The sequence below is a fragment of the Mesocricetus auratus genome, unplaced genomic scaffold (assembly GCF_017639785.1).
Source record: "Mesocricetus auratus isolate SY011 unplaced genomic scaffold, BCM_Maur_2.0 Super-Scaffold_4256, whole genome shotgun sequence".
NCBI lineage: Eukaryota > Metazoa > Chordata > Mammalia > Rodentia > Cricetidae > Mesocricetus > Mesocricetus auratus.
In genome coordinates, this window is record NW_024429182.1 from 46663582 (window position 1) to 46680173 (window position 16592).

At 38.2% G+C, this 16592-nt stretch overlaps 1 pseudogene; it reads right to left on the bottom strand.

Moving 5' to 3' along the window:
• Window positions 1-1530: 1530 nt before the first annotated feature.
• LOC101840046 lies at window positions 1531-2474 on the bottom strand (annotated as a pseudogene).
• Between the last annotated feature and the right edge of the window lie 14118 nt (window positions 2475-16592).

The following is a 16592-nucleotide window of genomic DNA, read 5'->3' on the forward strand; positions in this document are numbered from 1 at the left end:
CTTTCATCATACATAAACTCTAAGTCAGACCCATGAGGTACTTTATATTATAAAAGGTCAACTGAGCTTTAAGGCCTACGATAGTTTCACTCTTATTAGTATTAGTCATGGGCCTTCAAGCTCAGTTGACCTTACATAATATAAAGAGCCTCATGAGTGAGCATGAATGAAAATAGAAGAATTGCATTGTTCATATGATTATATAAAATACTAATCATGTCTTAAGACATTAAATTTTAAGAAAGCTTGTTATACAACAATAGATAAATGACAATCATACAGATTTTTAAGTCTCCTGGATTAAAATAAAGTGCTGACAAGCTAGCACACAGGAGAGAGAAGCAAAGGGGTCCTTGTGAGTTCAAAGTCAGCCTGCTATACATCAAGAGCTCCAGTTCAACCAAGGCTACATAGTGAGACTCTTGTCTCCAAAATCAAAATACATCACAACAGAAAGGAAAGGGGAAAAAAGTAACAAGTCAGCACGTCAAGGCACTGAAAAGCTGTCTTTGTATATAAAATGACTAACTTTACTATGTTTGCTGTTCTATTAACCTAGTCAGGGTTTCTAATTTATACTCTGAATTACACTGAGAGCTTCCTGTTTCTTTTATATGCATTGACAGACTTCTCTTTGTTTAAAAAGACAGTGTTGGGGATGTAGCGCAGCTAGTGAAGGGCATTTCTTTCTTTTATATTTATTATTTTTATTGAGCTATACATTTTTTCACTCCCCTTTTCTTCTTCTCTCTCCCCTTTCATCCTCACCCCTCTCCCAATGCTCCCAATTTACTCAGGAGAACTTGTCTTTTTTCCCCTTCCTAGGTAGATATATGTATGTCTCTCTTAGGGTCTTCTTTGTTACCTAGATTCTCTGGGGTTGTGGCCTGGAGGATGGTTGTCCTTTGCTTTATGTATAATCTCCACTTACAAGTGATTACAAATTATATTTGTCTTTCTGGGTCAGGGTTAGGTGAAGGGCATTTCCAATATGCAGGAAGCTCTGAGTTCTATCCCCAGCACCACATAAGCCAGGCTTGATGGCTCACAACTACAATCCACACTGGAAATGGAAGATCAGGATTTCGAGGTTAACACTCACTATGTGGTGAAGGTCAAGCTAATCTGGTCTATGGGAGACCATGTCTAGAACAGATAATAAAGAAACTTAGGAAGAGATACGTTGTTCTGAGCTAGATTAAGTCAGTGGAAGCACATTTTAAAAGGTATTTGCTGAAGTGTCATTCCTTCTTGAAAGGGAGAGAAGGAAGCAAGAAAACACATACATACACACTGTCAGATTTGCAGCAATTCAGCATTGTAACTTTATGTTGTTAGCAAGTTCCAAGTAACAACTACTAAAGGTAAGCACAGCTCTTGCTCGTAAATAAAAATGGTCGTCAACAAAAGGAAGTAATCTTTAACAAAATGTGAAAAACAAAAATAATACTTAGATGAAAAGTTTAAATTGTTATCAGTATTTTTTCAAAATATGGCTCAATTATTTTCAAAAATACATAATTTAAAAGGTTAGAAACTGAACAAAGTCTTCATTTTCTCAACAGCTTTCTTGAAAGCACTATGAACCTCTTTATTCCTTAAGCTATAGACAACAGGGTTCAACATGGGGACTACTATGGTGTAGAACACAGATGCTATTTGGTCATTGTCTGTAGAATGACTAGAACTTGGCTGTATGTACATGAAGATTACTGTTCCATAGAATATGGTCACAGCAGTGAGGTGGGATCCACAAGTAGAGAAGGCTTTCTTCCGTCCTTCTGCTGAGCGCATCCTCAGGATAGCAATGAGTATGAATGCATAGGAGGTCAAGATAACTATCAGAGCAAAAAGAACATTAAATGAGGCTAGGATAAAGAGCACAATCTCATTCACATAGATATTAGAGCAAGAAACAGCCAGAATTGGAGGGATATCACAGAAAAAGTGATGGACCACATTAGAAGGACAGAAGGAAAAAGAGAAGGTGAATCCAGTATGTAGAGCAGACACAAAAAAAGCCCCAGGCATAGCAGCCAATCACTATGTAAGTACACACACTAGTAGTCATGGTAGTGGCATAATGTAAAGGCTTGTAAACTGCAGCACGCCTGTCAAAAGCCATGGCAGCAAGTAGGAAAGAGTCAACACAGACAAAAGACACAAAGAAGAACATTTGAGCAACACATCCCCCATAGGAGATATCTTTATCCCCTGTGAGAAGTCCAGCCATCACCTTTGGAGTCACAGCTGAGGAGTAAACACAGTCTGCCAGAGAGAGATTACTGAGGAAAAGGTACATGGGACTGTGGAGATGGGAGTCCAGCCAGATCAACACAATCATGCCTAAGCTCCCAATCAGTGTGATGAGATAGATGAGATATTATGAACAAGGGGACTTCCATCTCCGGGTTGTTAGTCAATCCCGAAAGTGTAAACTTAGTCACCTTAGTGCTATTCTCCACAAATGACATTTTGAAATTGTGTATCACCTGTTCAAACAAATAGGAAAGTAAATATATTGTTGATAAATAGGAATTCATTACAGAGAACTCCTGTCATTCAAATGACATTATCTGCATAATCTCACTACTAATGCAGGATTCCCAATAATGCCATAATCTTACCATATCCTTTCAATGTAATCACTAGAGCCCTCTGCATGGCATCTGTTAGTTCCCAACAGCACTCAGATATGCTAAATGACCACTCAAGAGTCTTCAAAGTTTCAATCACATATTCTCAGTTGGGTTGAAATTTTGTTTCAGTAATTAAGTACTCTGACTTTCATAACTGTCATTCCAGAGTTAGATACAAGTTAACGAAGCACTATAAGCTATGTGACTAGGAAATAATAGATATGAATATGTATAATCTTCCTGTCTTGTTGTATAATTGCCTGAAAACAATGATACATCACTGTCTTTTTGGGTGTACCATGGTGAGACATGAGATATTCATCTATTCAGCTGGAATCCATTTGAGATCTAAAGAAATATATTCATCCTTTGACTCTTCAAAGAAAACAGTCATCTTTGAAAGACATTCCCAAAAAGTATATAAAACTCAACACCATCCAAATGAACACTACACTAAACAACCTACAACTGCAACAAAGAATAAGAGAAATGCTTTCTCTTAATAATCCCATTCAACAAACATGAAGGACTTAAGAATTTATTTAGTTAATTTGAAAAATGATCATTTTGCTTCCTGCTTTTCCTAGGTTGCATAATTTTTGTGGGTGTTTTTAAAGGTGCTTTGAAACCACACAAGCATCCTGAGAGGTAGCATGCTATGACTGAGCAGGACATAGTCTCTGTCACTGATCTGTGTGCACTTTCTTCCTGATTTACCCACCCACAGATCAAGAAACACTGGGTGAGTAGACATTTTTCTGTGCCTCAGTTTAAAATACCAATGAAAAGTGTCCTTCATCAGAGTGTTTGAAGAATGTAATAATTTGATATGTTTAAATCATTAAGAATTCTGCCTCATTGTTAGAACACAGTAAAACATAAGATACTACCACTAAACAAATATTACTGTTAATGGAGTAGTAATAATATATGTAGTATCTTGGAGGAAAAAAACAAAATATCAAATGAAACTCAAAACAAATATTGTAGCCATATTTATAAAAAAATCATTATGTGGGTAGCTTTTCAACTTAAATTCAAAGTTGTTTAAGGATGTATATGATGTTTACAAATATAAACAATATGAAATTTTACTCTGAGACACAAATGATGATACACTATCCTTTTATTGCATGACAATCTTTTGAAGGTTGTAATATTTAACAATCACATCACTAAAATGCCTTCACAAGTTTTATGATTGTGTCCCTTGGCCTCTTTAACATAGTCTACCTTTGCCTTACAGAAGCTTTTTAGTTTCAGAAGGTCCCATTTGTTAATTGTTGATCTCAGTGCCTGTGCCACTGGTGTTATGTTTAGGAAGTGGTCTCCTGTACCAACTCGTTGAAGAGTATCTCCCACTTTCTCATCTAAAAGTTTCAGTGTGGCTAGATGTATGTTGAGATCTTTGATCCATTTGGACTTAAGTTTTGTACAAGGCGATAAACATGGATCTATCTGCAGTCTTCTGCATACCAGTACCCAGTTATGCCAGCACCATTTGTTGAAGATGCTTTCTTTTTTCCACTGTAGAGTTTTAGCTTCTTTGTCAAAAATCAGGTGTTCATAGGTGTGTGGGTTAAAATTAGGGCTTTCGATTCGGTTCCATTGGTCTACCTGCCTATTTTTGTGCCAATACCAAGCTGTTTTCAGGACTATAGCTCTATAATAGAGCTTGAAGTCAGGTATGGTGATGCCTCCTGAAGTTCCTTTATTGTATAGGGATGTTTTGGCTATCCTGGGCCTTTTGTTTTTCCATATAAAGTTGATTAATGTTCTTTCCAGGTCCTTGAAGAATTGTGATGGAATTTTGATAGGGATTGCATTGAATCTATAGACTGCTTTTGGCAAGATTGCCATTTTTATTATGTTGATCCTACCAATCCAAGAGCATGGGAGATCTTTCCATTTTCTGGTATCTTCTTTGATTTCTTTCTTCAAAGACACAAAGTTCTTGATATACAGGTCTTTCACTTCCTTGGTTAACATTATCCCCAGATATTTGATGCTGTTTTTGGCTATTGTAAAAGGACACAATCAAAAAGACAAAAAGGCAGGCCACAGAATGGGAAAAGATATTCACTAACCCTACATCTGACAGAGGGCTAATCTCCAAAATTTACAAAGAACTCAAGAAACAAGTCTCCAAAACACCAAAGGATCCACTTGAAAGGTGGGGTACAGAGCTAAATAGAGAATTCTCAGTAGAGGAGGCTAAAATGGCCAAGAGACACTTAAGAAAGTGCTCAACATCCTTAGCCATCAGGGAAATGCAAATCAAAACAACTCTGAGATACCATCTTACTCCTGTCAGAATGGCTAGAATCAAAAACACCGAAGACAATTTATGCTGGAGGGGATGTGGAGAGAGAGGAACACTCCTCCACTGCTGGTGGGAATGCCAACTCATACAGCCTCTTTGGAAATCAGTATGGAGATTCCTCAGGAAAATGGGAATTAATCTACCACTAGACCCAGCAATTCCACTCTTAGGCATTTATCCAAATGAGGCAGGTTCATACAACAAGGGCATCTGCTCCACTATGTTCATAGCAGCATTGTTTGTAATAGCCAGAACCTGGAAGCAACCTAGATGCCCCTCAACTGAAGAGTGGATAGAGAAAATGTGGTACATTTACACAATGGAGTATTACTCAGCAGAAAAAAACAATGGAATCTTGAAATTCGCAGGGAAATGGATAGCACTGGAAGAAACCATCCTGAGTGAGGTAACCCAGTCGCAAAAAGACAAACATGGTATGTACTCACTCATATATGGATTTTAGATATGGATCAGGATAGTGCCAGTCTGCACTTCCACAGATAGAGAGTCTGGGAAACAGGAAAGAACCTAAAAGATATGCATATATACATAGTACCCAAGAGAAGAGGATGGAGACAAGATCCTCTGAATGGATGGGGAACAGGGCGAGGGGGGTAGTGGGACCTGGGAAGAATAGAGGGGGTAAAGAGGAAGGGAGTTGGTCATGGGGGAACAGGAAGTTGAGGGGGTGGGGGTAGAATAGGGGGAAGAGGGAATCATAGGATCGAAGACAGATCAGGCACCAGAGTGACCTCCAGTGATCTAAAGGTATAACATCAATTGGCAAGCTAAGCAATAGTGGAAGGACCACCTCGAATGCCCATTCCTGATAATGAACTTGATGTCTATAACTATCCGGGAGCCTTCATCCTGGGACTGATGGAAGCAGAGGCAAACACACATCTAAGCACTGAACTGAACCCAAGGAACCCAGTGACAGAGAGAGAGGGATGATGAGCAAATTGGCAAAGAATGGGCTGGCAAAACCAGCAGAGACAGCTGATCTGAACAGGGGAGAGCTCTTGGATCCCAGACTGACAGTGGGGAGGCCAGAATGGGACTGATCTGGACCCCCCAAATGTGAGTGTCAGTGAGAAGGCCTGGACAACCTATGGGGCTCTGAGCTGTGGATCAGTGTCTATTCCTGGTATACAATCTGTCTTCATGTGCCTATAGCACAAAGAGAGATGCTCTCTCAGCCTGGACTCTTAGGGGAGTGCCTTGACCCTACCAAGAGTAAAATGATAGACTCTAGACATCCCCTATGTGGAAGTATGTGGCAATAGGGTGGGAGGGAGGGTGGAAGGGGAGTGAGGGAGGAGGGGAGGGAGAGGGAACTGGGATTGACATGTAAAACAAGCTATTTAAAATTAAAAAAAAAACTAACGAAAAAAAAAAAAAAAACATAGTCTACCTTTGCCAACTGGCACCTACTCAATTGGGTTCATACAACAAGGGCATCTGCTCCACTATGTTCATAGCAGCATTGCTTGTAATAGCCAGAACCTGGAAGCAACCTAGATGCCCCTCAACTGAAGAGTGGATAGAGAAAATGTGGTACATTTACACAATGGAGTATTACTCAGCAGAAAAAAACAATGGAATCTTGAAATTCGCAGGGAAATGGATAGCACTGGAAGAAACCATCCTGAGTGAGGTAACCCAGTCGCAAAAAGACAAACATGGTATGTACTCACTCATATATGGATTTTAGATATGGATCAGGATAGTGCCAGTCTGCACTTCCACAGACAGAGAATCTGGGAAACAGGAAAGAACCTAAAAGATATGCATATATACATAGTACCCAAGAGAAGAGGATGGAGACAAGATCCTCTGAATGGATGGGGAACACGGCGAGGGGTGGGGGGAGTGGGACCTGGGAAGAATAGAGGGGGTAAAGAGGAAGGGAGTTGGTCATGGAGGAACGGGAAGTTGAGGGGGTGGGGGTAGAATAGGGGGAAGAGGGAATCATAGGATCGAAGACAGATCAGGCACCAGAGTGACCTCTAGTGACCTAAAGGTATAACATCAATTGGCAAGCTAAGCAATAGTGGAGGAACCACCTCGAATGCCCATTCCTGATAATGAACTTGATGTCTATAACCATCCGGGAGCCTTCATCCTGTGACTGATGGAAGCAGAGGCAAACACACAACTAATCACTGAACTGAACCCAAGGAACCCAGTGACAGAGAGAGAGGAGTGATGAGCAAACTGGCAAAGAATGGGCTGGCAAAACCAGCAGAGACAGCTGATCTGAACAGGGGAGTGCTCTTGGACCCCAGACCGACAGTGGGGAGGCCAGCATGGGACTGATCTGGAGCCCCCAAATGTGAGTGTCAGTGAGAAGGCCTGGGCAACCTATGGGGCCCTGAGCTGTGGATCAGTGTCTATCCCTGGTATACAAACTGTCTTCATGTGTCTATAGCACAAAGAGAGATGCTCTCTCAGCCTGGACTCTTAGGGGAGTGCCTTGACCCTACCAAGAGTAAAATGACAGACTCTAGATATCCCCTATGTGGAAGGATTTGGCAATAGGGTGGGAGGGATGGGGGAAGGGGAGTGCGGGAAGAGGGGAGGGAGAGGGAACTGGGATTGACATGTAAAACAAGCTATTTAAAATTAAAATAAAAATGATAAAACATATCCTTTGAATATCTATCCAAACTTAACTCTAAAAATAATGGAATACAAAGATTATTCCATTTGGGCTCTTTCCCCCTCAGTCCTCATATAATCCTTGAGTACCTGCTATTAATTATATCTCCAAAACACCCCCAAAATTCATCCCTTAGTCACCACCATTCCCTAATGGTGACATTTAGGGAACAACTGGAAAGAAAGATCCCATTTCAGTCACTGGGAAAGTTAACAACACAGAAACCCGAGATGATACACAAATATAGACACCTAGAGACTGAAGGTTTAGGTATTAGATCTTGAAAAAATTAGAATTCGCCTTTTCAAGCGCAGAGGGATGCATATGGAGACTGCCTTTTTCACTAAAGACAATGTGAGCACCATTTTCCTCTGTGCCACATGCTCTACTGTCCTCAGTCCTCTTAGTAAGCCCTAGTATAGGTTTTTCTGCTTTAAATTTTGTTTCTCTATTATAAAATGCATACACCATATGAATAAACATAGAAAGGGCAATAATTAGACAGAACAATGTTATAATTTAATAAATAAAAGTTAGTCTGAAATTGTAAAAACTGACTAAATTTTAGAGCCAGTAACTTGTGTTTAGAGATTTGCATTTTCACATAATAATTTGAACATGATTTATAAATTCTTCTCAAAAAGAAAAAATTACTACATTGCAGGTTTTAGAAAATCCATTATATCTGACAAAAACTTGAAGAAGCCTATTGACTTTTGTGTACTGCAATACTCAGGACCAGTCTTACAATCCAAAAGTTTGTGTTGAATGAATCAGCTTGTGAAGAAAGGGTTATTGTTCAACAAAAACAAATTTTCTAAACTTTTATTCTTCTCATATACATTGCATCTCTACCAAAGTTTCCCTTCCCTCCACTCCCGCTACAGAGATCCTTCCTCCATCTTCCCATCCCCGAACTCTTAATAAACAATCCCCATTGAGAAATCAAACAATATCTGTAACAAAAATTATATAAACCCAGAGATGGGGTTCAAGCTGAAGATTAGAGAAACAAGGCAGCCAGTCACTATCTCTTACCTCTACCTCAGACCAAAAATGGGTGATCCTGTCCCCACAAATCCTCAGAGTGTAACCCAGACTTCACTGCTCTACACCAAGCCTCAGACTGCAATTCTCTGCATTCCTGTCTCCTCCTGTATTGTATTCCTTTCTTCACTCAGCCTTTTCACTCCTGTCACCATATCCCCAGTCTGGGATTAAAGGTGTGTGGTTCCAAGTGTTGAGATAACCTTTGTGTGAGCTGTTTCTCTTTTATATTTTTGAGGTTTATTATGATAGAAATTTATTTCTTTTCATTATTTAATCTTTTCTCATTTTACATACCAATCCCAGTTCCCACTCCCTTCCATCCTCAAGGTTTCCCTACCTTCCCCCTACCTCATCCCCATCAACTCCTCAGAGAGGGTAAAGCTTCCCATGGAGAGTCAACAAAGTTTGACACATCTCTTTAAGGCAGAACCAAGGCCCTTCTCCCATATCTAGACTGAGCAAGGTATCCCTCCAAAGAGAATGGGCTCCAAAATGCCAGTTCAAGCACTAGGGATAAATCCTGACCCCACTCTTTGTGGCCCCACAGGCTGCCCAAATCACACAACTGTCACCCACATTCAGAGGACCTAATTTGGTCCTCTGCAGATTTCCTTGCTGTCAGTCCAGAGTCGGTGAGCTCCCACTAGCTCAGATCATCTGTTTTTGTGGGTATCCCTAAACTGGTCTTGACACCTTTGCTCATGTTATCACTCCTTCCTCTCCTCGACAGGACTCCGGGGAAGCACCCTCTTTCGTAGCCGTGGATCTCTGCAAATGCTTCCATCAGTTACTGGATGAAGATTCTATGATGATAATACAGGTATTCATCAACCTGATTACAGGGGAAGACCAGCTCAGGCACCCTCTCCCCTGATTATTAAGGTCTTAGTGGGGGTCATCCTTGTGGATTCCTATGAATTTCTCTAGTGCCAGACTTCTTGCTGGCCCCATAATGACTCCCTCAATCAAGGTATCTTTTTCCTTGCTATCATTCTTTGTCCTTCCAGCATCTCAACCATCTGTTCCCTAATGTTCTTCTCCCCGCTTCCCTTCTCCTCTCCCGCTAGAAATGGTAAATAGACAAGATCTCCTGAGAATATTGGGAGCATATGGGGGTGGGAAGAAAGGAAGATGGAAGGGGATGGGGAGCTGTTTCTCTTTTAGACTGGATCAAATTCGTGTAGCTCAGTGTGGCCTTGAACTAACAGAGATTCATGTTCCTCTGTCTCCTAAGTACTGAGACTAAAGGTGTGTATCAGGACTACCAGGCTCTATGGCTGTGGTGATCTTTTTTGCTCTCCAATGACTTTATTAGATTATAAAAATATATCACCAGAAATATCACCAATAACAGGTGTTCTGAGATACTACAGAAGACTCCTTAGCTGGGTGTTGGTGGCGCATGCCTTAATCCCAGCACTTGGGAGGCAGAGGCAGGCAGATCTCTGTGAGTTCGAGGCCAGCATGGTCTACAAAGTGAGTTCCAGGACAGCCTCCAAAACAATACAGAGAAACCCTGTCTCGAAAAACCAAAAAAAAGAGACTCCTAAATGAACAAAATAATTCATATGCATTTTATTGATGAAACTATATTCCTCATTAATATAATTTCATTCAATGGATCTCATATTGCATTCAACATAATATTAGTAATCTTTAAATTATTAAAATTAGAGATATTGAGATCATATGTTCACTCATTTACTATAATTTAACAAAGATTAATTTCATGAAACATAATTTAAATATTGATAAACTATACTATACATATTTTATCAATATAAATTTTCCTAGTCTTTAAATCTTCAGCATTAAAACCCTCTATAAGTATGCTCTAGGTGAAAGCTTGGAAATTAAATTTGCAACAGGTCATTGCAGCAAAATATATTGCTCATTGAAGATCATGATGCAACAATATATGATGAAATTGAGTAGTAGGCCAACTATTATTTTATTGAATAAGTTCACTATCACTATTGCTAATAATAACTTGCAACAACGTGTTACAGATATCATGTACAACTGATTTTTCTGTATTTTTGCATGTACACTTATTGGAGGTAAAAAAGAAAGACAGTAGAAGTCAAGTTCAAGTGAAGAAGAAGCAAGGTTCCATGAGTTACTTTTTGATTTGTTTGATTACTTTGCCATGAGTGTGAAGTGATGAATGTGTGTGTGTGCACGTGTGTGTGTGTGTGTGTGTGTGCGTGTGTGTGTGTGAGTGTGTGTATGGCTATGCTAGATCGCCATAAAAATAGTGTATCTTGGTATGGATTCTTTATTCCAAAATGTTAACACCTTTTAACTAAGAACCTACAAAGCAGTGGTTCTCAACCTGTGGATCATGACTCCTATGGAGGCCACATATCAAATATCCTGAATATCACATATTTAGATTATGATCCATAGCTGTAGCAAAATTACAGTGATAAAGTAGCAATTAAATTATTTTATGTGTGGGGGTCACCACAAGATGAGTAACTGTATCAAAGGATTGCAGTATTAGGAAAGTTGAGGACCACTGTTATTAAGAATCTCCATAAAGTTAATCATGAAATTTAGCTTTACACATATGGGACCATTGTGTTGGTTACTTTTCTATTACTGTGATAACATACCATGACCAAAATCAACTTCTCAGAGGCAGGATTTATTCGAATGCATGGTTCCAGGCAGACACATTGGGTGAGGGAAGGAATCTTCAATCACAAACATATAACACAGAGGAAAAACTGGAAATAGGTAGAGACTATGTTCTCTCAAAATCCATATTTCCTCCAGCAAGGCTGCAGCTCCTAAACCTCCCCTGCATAGCACCACCAATTGAGAACCAAGCGTCCCAATGCCTGAGCCTATGTGTGACATTTCTCATTCAAATCACTACAACCACAAAATGCTCAGTAAATGGAGCATTGTCCATTTACTGCCTCTGTTTGTTCATTGATTGCTCATTGTCTCAACAAGCATTTACTCAGTGCTTGCTAATTCATTTTACCCTTTTGTCATAACTAATTATACAATTATAAGGTTTCACTGTGACATTTCTCCATCATGAATTTTGTTCACATTCGCCAATCTATTATTATTTCTGGTTATTCCCATTCCTAATAATATCCTTTTCACCTTAATGTCTTTTATTTTCATCTCCTGTATTCTTAATATGAGAGAAATGTGATATTTCTCTTACTATTTGAATAATTGACATTTTTATCTGGATTTTAATTAAGTCACAAGAACTCACAACATATTACAAAGTTAGGGGATAAACCCTGAATCCTTTGTAAATGATTACTGTTGGACCATTACTCAGCATAACCAAGAACAGGATGGAGTTAGAAACTTACCACGCTCTTCAAAGAAGGTGACACAGTGTTATTTGGGATCCAACTGTAAGTCCCATCCCAAGAAGGAAAGGCTCCAGCTGAAGAAGTTATTCTTAGTGACCTGTCACAAAGACTGAAATTCAATAGGACCAGTTGATTATATAGATTAGAGAATGTTCAACCTGTCGCACAGGACTACTATTAAAACAAATAGAAGAAAGTTTGAGCACTGAGTGGAGTTATGAGCAACTGCAAGAGAAGGACATCATTCTGAACACAGACCTCACTCTTAGTTAAAGGATATAAATTTTTAATGGTATAGGTTTATAATATTATGCAAATGTGTGTTAAAAACCACTTATCACAGGGTTTTATGAAGGGGTGGCTCATTGGTTAAGAGCATGTACTGCTCTTGCAGAGCACCTGATTTTGGATTCAAACACCTACCTCAGGAGCTTCCCAACTACCTATGACTCCAGCTCTAGTTAATCTGATGCCTCTAGCCTTTCCAGGCATCTATGTTCAGATGAGCTCATGTGCATACAAGCACACAGTTAGAGAGTAGCAGTAATAAATCTTTCAAAAAATTACTGAGCAAAGTAAAGACCTTGACATTAAATCCAGCAAATGACCACCAAAATGACTTTGGCTGCTCCAATGAAAACAGTGTCAAATACAGCCATATTGGGATTCTAGAGAACAATACAGGGGATCCAAGGAATTTACACAGGCATAAAGTCCTTCAGAGATTACATGCCCAGGAGGAGAGCCACAACTTTCACTCCATTCACCTAGAGATGCAGCAATTAAACTGTCTGTGGAGACCTACTTCAGCTTCTTAGGAATAAAAATGATGTAATAATATTACTTGTGTTGATTTCTTTATTTTCTACATAATGCACCTTTCTTTTTTTAGTTGAAAACATTTTATTTTTTCAGGATTTCTTCTTTTACCTGCATGCAGTCAATGTCATTAAAAAGTCACCCTTATAGCATCATGAAAACAATTTAAACTAATTTACCTCCCATGGAAATTAGTATGAAATATTCTTCAAATAATTAAAAGGAAAACTATTATATAATGTACATATACCACTTTTGTTCATATACTCAAAAAAAATCAAAGTCAACTTACTATAGAGACACACTTGCACAACCACGACTACCACAGCACTATTTGCAACTGTCAGGTTAAAAAACCAGCAGATGAACGGTAAAGCAGATATATCATCTTAGTTTTGAAGAATTAAATCATATTTTCTGCATAAAATATATGGAGCTGGAGCTAGATGTCATCATGTTAGTTGAATAAAGTAAACCAACCATTACTAGAGCAAATATTTCATGTTTTCTTCAATATGTGATATTAAAGAAAGATAAAAACAAATAATGGTTATAATATACTATAACAGGAAATGTAGTACAAAAAGAAGTTAACGAAGGAAGGAATATGTGATCAAATTACATTATATGTCTAAAAAAATAACATAATTATGCTCATTAAGTAACAAAATTAGTACACAGTAGTTAAAATTCTTAGGGAAAATTATTTCCCCACATGTAAATATGTAATTTACATCTTCATTATTGTAATATTAATGCATGTAAAATATTTTTATAGTGATATTTTTATAGTTTTATAGTGATATTCTCTCTCATACACATGTCATGATTCAACCCAATTGATTCCCATCTACCATCTCTTAATTTCTCCTTTTTCCCTTCTCCCCACTCCTGTTACTCTTCCCTAGTTGTCAGTTTACTTACTACTTTCAGGATGATGTTTTAAAATATCTTTTACTTACACTTCTAGCAGAAAAGAAAAATAGAATATTCATCTTTCTGAGTGACTTATTTCACTTTCACATGGGTTCCAGTTAAAAATGACATAATTTCTGTCTTTACAGCCAAATAATAAGTCCTTTGTACAAGTCTACTCTAATTTCCTCATCCATTCATTTGTTGATGGACACCCAGACTGATTGTACATTGTGGCTATTATAAATAATGCATAAGTGAATATGGGTTTTCAGATATAGTCTACATTTACTGATTATACTACTAAAATATATACATTTAATGATGGTTTCCACAGAACTAAAAAATACATTGAAAATTTCATATGCTCAGCCTAGACACATGGAGGAGGGCCTAGGTACTGCTCCAAAAGATATGACAGACTTTTAAGATTCCCCCATAGAAGACCTCATCCTCCCTGGGGAGCAGAAAGGGGATGAGATAGGGACCTAGTGGTGGGTAGGGGAGAAGGGGAGGGAGAGGGAACTGGGTTTGACATGTAAAACAAGTTTGATTCCAATTTAAATAAAAAATAGAGAAAGAAAAAAAAACAAACAAAAATTCATATGGAACCACAAAAGACCACGAATATCTGAAACTATCCTTGGCCAATAAACCAATCAAGAAAAAAAATATATATTATCCTGGTAATAGCCACCCCCATATTACAACAGTAGACACTGTTTTCCTGACAGGTCTATACTGGGTTATACAGGATTCTGGGTAAGACCACTGCTCTTTTTTGTCCTGAATAGTATTGTCCAGGCCTTGGAAATGTAACCCTCAAAGGATGGGAATAAGGAGTTTTCTGACCAGTTTGAGATTGAGTTTGCTGTATTCTGAAACTAAAATATGTGGCATCTTCAGCAATATTGTCTTACCATCCAGTTATGGTGTACAGCCACAAGCAATGATAATAGCCTGTGTTACACAGACCTAGGAGGATTTGGAAGGGAGAGGCACAGGTGGATATGACCAAAAAATACTGAACACATTTATTGAAAACGTAAAAACTAATAAATAAATCAATACTGGAAACATAACAGCACCTGATTTTCAAATATATTGCAGAAATAGAGTAAGAAAAGCAACATGGTATTGGCATAAAATTAGATGTATAAAGCAATAGAATAGAATGGAGGACCTGAAGTAAAGCAAATAATGACTGAAGACAGCACCCAAGAATGACTTCTGATCTTTACACACGTGACCCACATGCACCAGAGTACATACATACAATTACATGTAAATAAATGAAACTACAATTATAATGTCATATTACATATTAGAGACCAAGGACTAGCTGAATATTTCTATCTATTGGGTATAAGTCTCAAATACATTTTTACTATGTTGTATGCTAAATTTCTTACCCAAGAGACATTCACTGCACTTATTTTATTTCTTTTATTGAAAACAATTTTCTCTTGCTCATAAAACTTATACTAATTACAGTTTCACCTCCCTCTACTCTTCCCAGTTCCTCCTCACATACCTTCTAATCCAGACCCGTTCCCTCTCTGTCTCACATTAGAAAACAGGTTTCTAAGGGAAAGTAATAAAATATATTATAATATATTAAGATAAAACAAAAACTAACACATAAGAATTGGATAAAACAGACAGAAAGAAAATAACACAAGAAACAAAAACCCACACACAGAATTCCCATAAAAACATTAAACTGGAAGTCATAATGTATACTCAAAGGACCTGTAGAGTAAAAAGAGAAAAGAAAAATATATAAACAACATTAAATTAAAATTAAAGATACAAAGCAAGATAAAGTTTTAAAAAATAATTTTAAGAAGTTTAAAAACAAAAGCCCTGACACATTATACAAGGAACCTCCAAGGATAACATTGAGTACATTTTCCGTTGGCCATATACTATTGGGAAGGCATTCTGCCCTCTAGAGTGGTGCCCTCAATGAGACTTCATACAGGAAACTAAATTTTTATTTACAAGTGAGTACCAATTAGAAATTGCTTCTGAATTATGAATGGAGGCATGTGTCCATTTCTTTCAGCTCTAAGAATTTATAAACAAGGTAAGATCAGTTTACATTTTCTCAACATTTTTTTGGTTTTTCAAAACAAGGTTTCTCTGTATTGTTTTGGAGGCTGTCCTAGAGCTCGCTCTGGAGATCATGTTGGCCTCAATCTCACTGCCTCTGCATCCCAAGTGCTGGGATTAAAGGTGTGCGCCACCAATGCCCGGCTCATTTTCTCAACCCTTAATGCTGTTTACTGGTAACTTACTTTTACCTCCAAACTAGATTAGACATAAAAGGCTCCAAGAGTCAGTGACCTTTAAAATTGATTACTTGAACTAGTTACAGCTGAAAGTAATAACCTTAGTGGCTAAAGGGAAAACATTAGGATATTTAGGATGACTTCACTAGCAATGAATACTAAAGAATACTGAGAATTGTTCTTGCAATTCTCAACTTTATATGGAAAAACAAAAAACCCAAGATAGCCAAGACAACACTATTCTGTTGGGGAAGTCCTGTGTATTTGTCAATAAAGCACTGCTGGCCAATAGCGAACCAAGATAGGTGGGACTAAGAGTCCAGGAGGACTCTGGGAAGGAGAAACACAAAGAGTCAAGATGTAACGCCATGGGGTAGGAAGCCCAGAACTATTCTCCAGTAAGAGAAATACTTAGATTAACAATTATGGGGTAATTATTTAAGGCAGAGCTAGCCAGTAAGAAACAAGCATGGCCAACCGCTTCATAATTAATATAGCTTCCTGTGTGTTTATTTGGGACTGATGCGACTCTAGACCAGGTTG